General features: G+C 36.9%; 1 pseudogene; it reads left to right on the top strand.

Annotated features, from left to right (window-relative positions):
* The first annotated feature begins 6,308 nt into the window (after positions 1–6,308).
* LOC150085663 (general transcription factor II-I repeat domain-containing protein 2B pseudogene) lies at positions 6,309–6,977 on the top strand (annotated as a pseudogene).
* Positions 6,978–7,577: the final 600 nt, after the last annotated feature.

The following is a 7,577-nucleotide window of genomic DNA, read 5'->3' as shown; positions in this document are numbered from 1 at the left end:
GGCATAATTTTGGTATTTTCAGAATCAACAGATAGATTTTCTTTAGAATCTACAACTTTTGTTCTTTTTTTTTTTTTTTTTTTTTTTGTTGTTGGTGTTGGTGGCCAGTATACTAGAGCACTGCTTTCTTTTATTGCTGTCTAACATGCTCAAGTAGAAAAGTCATCCAATAAATTCAGTAACGTTGAACTACTATGCCAATGACCAACCCACAGTTTCAGTCAATATCTGGACAGTTAAAAAATCACCATTATAAGACATTCTGATTTGCTAGCCCATTCTGTTTGTCTGTATAGTTGTACTTATTGCAGGCATTCAGCCTATAACATACTCCTCTCATCTTTATTTTCCCAGTGCTTATGGCATCATTTTAAAATTTTCCTGCTGTTAATAGCATGACACTTTGCTGATTGCTCATGACCAGTCTTGAATAAACTGTGATCAGCAGCTGTTAATTGTTGTTTGTGTAGATGTACATGATAGTCATCATTGGTGAAAATATTTTACAATGTTGACCCAAATCTCCTTGATGATGGAGGGCAATTTTTAAATTACTCTTTGATCAAGGCTGTAATTATCCACTCTTGTTGGTGGGGAGGGAGATATGGTTTCATTTTGGGCTTTATTCTAGGTTTTCAGCAAGTACAACATGCAAATCTGACCACCTACAGACATAATACACATACATTATTAAAACAAGCTATTTTTAAACTTGGCCTTACAAACTTTTAGAATGGGTAACATTTTTCACTGACCATGATCAAAGATGATCCTACCCATCAAAAAAAACACTTTGTTATCAGCATACAATATTAATCTTAGGCCATTAGATATATTTAATTTAGTTATATAATACGGATCCTAAAGACAACCCTTGGGGGACACCTGTCAAAAATGAGAATTGTGTGGAAAATCAGAAAATTTGATCTGATAATGACTGTCACAAATATCATCTAATGAATGATTGATAGTTCCTTATGATTGCAATTTATATTATAAGTAGACTGACTTGCCGAATCAGCCTCTCGGGGTTGGGGGGGGGGCATCAACATAAATGACACCAACCCATTTCTGGTTCAACAAACAAGCTTCCAGAAGAAAACTAGCTTGGTCCCCACCCAGTGACCAGGTTAGTTTCCCAGAGCAAAAACCATGTAAATATTGTGATATAATGAGATTTATAGAATGGTTTAATTTTGTATTAATGATGGTATTGAATATATTTTTTTAATACTATTTAAAGTAATTATAGGCCAAGAGTTTTTGCCACCAAATTTAGAACTTTTTTTTTTTATGAATGGGAATAAAAGCATTATACCTAAAGAATTTTAAAAATGCTTCAAGTATATTCTTTTTTTTTTTTTTTTTTTTTTTGGTTAATGGATTATTAAGTGTGTGCTGCAAATATGAACTGACAGTTGGAGAACATATATTCCAAAATATGAGGAGAACATTCGGACCATGTGAATAATCATTTTTTAAAGAGGCTTGCAATATGTCTCATTCTTCAAGTATTATTTTAGCTTGGGGATCAGATATGCAAGCTACTGAGAATTTAACTTTTTAAGATAATCAGCAAAGGAATCTAATATCATTTGCAATGTCACTACTATTTGATTAATACGAATCTAGATTAACATTGTTTTTGTCTTAGTGTTGATACATAATTCTAGAATAGTGTGGGGTCATTTCCCGTTTGATTATTATAAACTGTTTATGAAAGTTAGCATATTTTTATATTTTTACTTTTTCTGTGTTAGGGAATACATTTTTTTTTTTTTTTTTGACTGATGCTACATAAGTTCATAAGCTTGCTTTCTTGCATCACATGCCTCTGTTACTACTACTACTACTCTACTACTACATCTCAGAAGCAGACCAGGTTTCAATTGTTTTAATTTTTTAATACTTCATGTGTTTTTTCCTTTAGTCATAAACCTATAAGTATTATTTTTTATTTTTTTTGTTGAAACCAAATGGACCTAATATTTTTTGAATCTTAATTATTAATAATTTACTGAGTAACAGAACCTTGTATTTAACTATTTTTAAATATTATTTTCAACTAACTGGAAATTTTTAATTCCAGTAAACAATACACATAATGGTTTGATATATACAGGGTGTCTTGAAAATATTGGTACAAACATTTAGGGGAGGTAGGTAACATCTAAAGGAATGTGAATCGCATAGAAACCCGGAAACGTCACGGGAAAGTAGTAGCAGAGGCACAAGAAGCAGAAATGACAAAAGACAGTAATTAGTGGCAAACATTTATTTGACATAATATTAACAATGGAGTATGAGATGGATGCATTTCATGATGTTACAACAGATGTTCGAAGGTGACACCGACGCAGCATGGATTGGCAGACACGGTCGAACACACCTGGAGTTTCTTTGACAGTAGCAGTGCAGACGAGTCTCGCCACGAAATCCATTTCCATCTCCACAGGCGATTCATACACGATAGATTTGAGGGCCTCCCACAGAAATAAATCAGGTGAGCGTGGGGGCCAGGCAACGGGTCCACCACAGCCAATCCATTGACGCCCAAAACGCTTGTTCAAATGGTCACGAACACACATTCCATAATGGGCAGGTGCCCCGTCATGAAACCAAATGTTGCGTCTCACATTTTCTGGAACATCGTCAAGTAACCCTGGTAGAACTTGTTCAAGAAAGATCCGATATTTAGCAGAGTTCATGCGGGATGGTAACAGGTATAGGCCAACTAAGCAGTCACCGACCATACCTGCCCACATTTATTGCGAAGTGATGTTGTGCTGCATGGGGGTGCACACCGTGTGGGCCCTCTGCTAATCCATACACTAGGTGCATGTCTGCCAGCTCAGTTTGTATATCGAAGCATGCTCTTCGTGCGGCGACTACTGCTAGAATGAGTAAACCAGAAATTTTCCCTCTCGCGAACTGATGAACCACGCTGTGTACCGGCTTACAGTGACGTTTCCGGTTATGGGTTCCTATGCAATTCACATTCCTTTATTTGATACCTACTTCCCCTAAGCGTTTGTACCAATATTTTTGAGACACCCTGTATATATATATATATATATATATATATTTTTTTTTTTTTTTTTTTTAAGTTCAGTCACAAATATACGCCATCAGTATCACTCTTTAGCTGACCACATCACCATAACAAAGGCAAACAAATCACACCTCCCAGTAATCCTTATAGACTGCTATTGTTAGGAGGGAGGAATTTTTTTTTTCTTATGAAACTCCAAATGTTTTAATACTTAGTACTATGCGTGGTTGAGAAGATGAAAGAAGATGCTTGTTGATGTTCAACTTTAATTTCTTCAGACTAATTTTTAGGAAAAGTTTGTGAAGGGAGGTTGTTCCAGAAAATAGAAGTTGAAGAAATAAATGACGAAAAAAAATGTTTGAAGTTGGATAGTAAAAGGACACTGACTGGTTGCAGCACACTTGCACTGGTTTGGAAGAGAAAAAGAATTATAGAAGCCAATTCAGAAGAACAGTACACATGGAAGTATCTATAGAAAAGGCATGCAGCAAAAACAATGTCTATGAGACAGAGTGGAGAAACTTTTTAGCATTAGCAGAGGCATACACAGTATCAGCAAAAAAAAAAATTCCCATTTCACCCATCCATTTGCTATAAAAGTATGCCACTTTTTCCTTGAAATCATTTATACTATGAACTTCCACAATGACAGAATGTTTGTTCCAGCAATCAACTACCTGCTGGCTAAAGGCAAATTTCCACACATCTGTTGTACAACTGTCTTTCCTCAATTTGAGTTTATGCCCCTTCAGCTTTATAATCTGAGCAAGAGGAAGAATCCCATCAGGATAGAGCCTGCTCAAACCATTCAAGGCCTTATCCACCCCAATGTGCCATTAAAAACTAAATCAGCCAATCAAAAGCCTTATGCTCCTCAATCAGATCACTGTACAGGTGCCTGGTCTCCAGATGCTGCAATTTGCAGAACTTAAGCCTTTCTTTGTAAGAGTACCCCCCTTTGTTCCCATCACCAGTCTTGTTGCCTTCTCTGTACTCGTTCCAGCAACTCTACATCCTTCCTGAAATGAGGCCTCCAGACCAATATGCAGTATTGAAGGTGTGGTCTGACCATTGTGTTATGCAAAGGGATAATCACCTCCATATCCCAGCTAGCAAAGTTCCTGTATATCATTGACAAGACCTCGTGACCTGCTCTGGCAACCTGGCTGCACTGCTCAGAAAACGTCATACTGAAAACGTCAGAAAACTGACTGCACAATTACCCCGAGGACTTTTTCATTCTCCACCTTGAGTGTAGTACCATGCAGTTGGTACATTTCTCTGGGGTTACTGCTACCCATATGCAGTTCTTTGCATTTGTCAATGTTAAACTTTAGTTGCCACTTCTCAGCCCATCTGCCCAACTTTTCTATATCCTGTTGGAGCAGCATACTGTCATTAACAATCCTGCCAACCATTGTATCATCTGCAAACTTCAACATTATGCCTGATATACCTTCGTCATTATCATTGTTAACTATACAAAACAACAATGGGCACAACACCAAACCCTGGGGCACTCCAGCTCACATCTGGTGAGTATGGGCTTGGCAAACCCAGGGTTCTGAGCTGGATATCATCATTCTTCTCTTTCTTGCTTTCTTGGTGATTCCCTTCTACTTTTCTCTCTCTCTCTCAGGGTAATGCGGAATTTTTTTTTTTTTTTTTTGCTGGTGCAGCATAAGCCTCAGGCTTCCTTGCACCACCATATGGCTAATAATACCATTAGTCCACAAAGAGCAGTGTCCATTGATTACCACTCTGCTGTCTCCCACTCAACCATCCTTTTATTGTAGCAACTTGCCCTTAATGCTATACTGCTCCAATTTGTACAGTAGTCTTCCATGTGCAACAGTATCAAAAGCTATCCTGAAATCCAAGTATATGATATCAAAATTATTTTTTGCATCCCATATTTGTATATCAGGCTTAGTGTCAAAGTTTGCAGATGATACAAAGGTTGGCAGGGTTCGACTTTGAAAAGACAGATATAGAACAGATGTGCGGAAATTTGCCTTTAGCCAGCAGGTGGTTAATTGCTGGAACAAACTTCCATCTGTCGTTGTGGAAGTTGATAGGTTGAATTAATTTAAGGAGAAGACAGAGAGTGGTAATCAATGGGTGCTGCTCTTTGTGGACTAATGTTATTAGTGGAGTCCCACAGGGTTCGGTGTTGGGTCCACTGTTGTTTTGTATATTTATCAATGATATTGATGAAGGTATATCAGGCTTAGTGTCAAAGTTTGCAGATGATACAAAGGTTGGCAGGGTTGTTAATGACAGTAATGGCAGTGTGCTACTGGAACAGGATCTAGATAATTTGGGCAGATGGGCTAAGAATAGGCAACTGAAATTTAACCTTGACAAATGCAAAGTACTGCATATGGGTAGAAGTAACCCGAGAGAAAAGTACCAACTGTGTGGTACTACACTTAAGGTGGTAGAAAATGAAAAAGACCTGGGAGTAATTGTGCAGTCAGATGTGAAGTTTTCTGGGCAATGCAGACAGGCTGCCAGGGCAGGTCATGGGGTTTTGTCAATGATATATAGGAATTTTGCTAGCAGGGAAAAGGAGGTGATTGTCCCTCTGTATAAGGCAATGGTCAGGCCATGCCTTGAGTACTGCGTACAGGTCTGGACACCTCATTTTAGGAAGGATGTCGATTTGCTTGAGCGTGTACAGAGAAGGGCAACAAGATTGGTGAGGGGAATGAAGGGATCCTCTTACCAAAAGAGGCCAAAGTTCTGCAAATTGCAGTGGCTGGAGACTAGGCACCTGCGCGGGGATCTGATTGAAGTGTATAAGGCCTTGAATGGGTTGAGCACGCTGAATTCTGATGGAATCCTTTCACTTGTTCAGATTACAAACCTAAGGGGACATAAATTCAAATTAAGAAAAGATAGATATAGAACAGATGTGCGGAAATTTGCCTTTAGCCAGCGGGTGGTTAATTGCTGGAACAAACTTCCATCTGTCGTTGTGGAAGTTGATAGGTTGAATTAATTTAAGGAGGAACTGGACAGGCATTTGGAGGGAATGGTGTGATTTTTTTTTTTTTTTTTTTGGCTGATGCTGCATAAGCTCATACACTTGCTTTCTTGCATCACATGCCACTACTACTACTACTACAACATCAGTTCACAACTACAGGATATATCTACAGAAGTTTTGTTCTTTTCAATTGCGATTGATGAAAGTACAGATATACGAGATGTTGCTCAAGTTGCTGTATTTTTTCGTGGTTGCGATAATAACATGAGGATCACCGAAGAATTGTTGGAAGTTATCCCTCTTCTTGGAACTACGACTGGCGAAGATATTTTTGTTGCTGTGTGGAGCATTTTAGAAAAGTTTAAGCTTGCACTTGACAGACTTGTGTCTGTAACAACCGACTGTGCTAAATCAATGACAGGTGAAAATCGAGGATTTGTGTCAAAATTGATTAGAAAATTACAAGCTGAGTACCCAGATAAACCGAAAACCATGGCTGTCCACTGCCTTATTCATCAACACGTTCTGTGTTTAAAAATATTAAAAATGGACGATGTATTGAAGAAAGTAACAAAAACAATCAACTTTATTCGAGCGAGAGCACTCAACCATCGGCAATTTACTTCTCTTCTTAAAGATTTAGAATCTGAGTTCGACGATCTTCCTTATTATACAGAAGTTCGATGTTTATCGTGCCACAAAGTTTTAAAGAGATTGTATATGCTTTTGGAGGAAATAACAGTTTTTCTTGAAATGAAAAATGAAAATGTATCAGTTATAAAAAATCCTTTATGGATTAAGGATTTGGCATCTTTAATTGATATTAGAAGCCACCTCAACAATCTTAATATTTCATTGCAAGGTAAAAATAAGTTAATAACGAACATGTACGACGCAATAGCAAGTTTTGTACAAAAACTTGCTATTGTTTAAAAATCATTTAAAAAAAAAAGACGTTTTGACCCATTTTCCTACTTGTGAGCAGTTAAAAACAAAATCAAAATTGCACTTTCTCATAATATTGTGACAAAATTGAGGAAATCAAAAACGAATTTGATAAGCGTTTTAATGATTTTAAAGAGTTAGAAGATATGTTTTCTCTTTTTGTTGGACCTGTTTCATTTGAAATCGAAAAAGCTCCCACTTTGATTCAACTGGAATTAATTGATTTCCAAAATGATTCATTTTTGAAAGACAAATGTGGAGAAGTAGGAATTCCAAAAATATATTCTTAGGTGAAAAATACCAGGAAATTAAAAAGTTTGCTGCGCAAATTATGTGCTACTTTGGGAGTACATACTTATGCGAGCAATTATTTTCATGTATGAAATTAAATAAAACGGCGTATAGATCGAGATTGACAGATAAACATCTTTCCGACATACTGAAAATTGTATGTTCCCAGTCTTTGACTCCTGATATTGAAAAACTAGTAGGGGGTAAACGCTGGCAGGTTTCCGGGAAAACAAATTAATTATTTTCATAAATATATTGAATATTTAATTTTTAAATAAAAATAATAATATAACAATT

Source organism: Mastigoproctus giganteus, chromosome 5 (genome assembly GCF_048544385.1).
Source record: "Mastigoproctus giganteus isolate SK-2022 chromosome 5, ASM4854438v1, whole genome shotgun sequence".
In the NCBI taxonomy this organism is placed as follows: Eukaryota; Metazoa; Arthropoda; class Arachnida; order Uropygi; family Thelyphonidae; genus Mastigoproctus; species Mastigoproctus giganteus.
The sequence above is the reverse complement of the archived record's forward strand: the minus strand, read 5'-3'. Positions and strand labels throughout refer to the sequence as shown.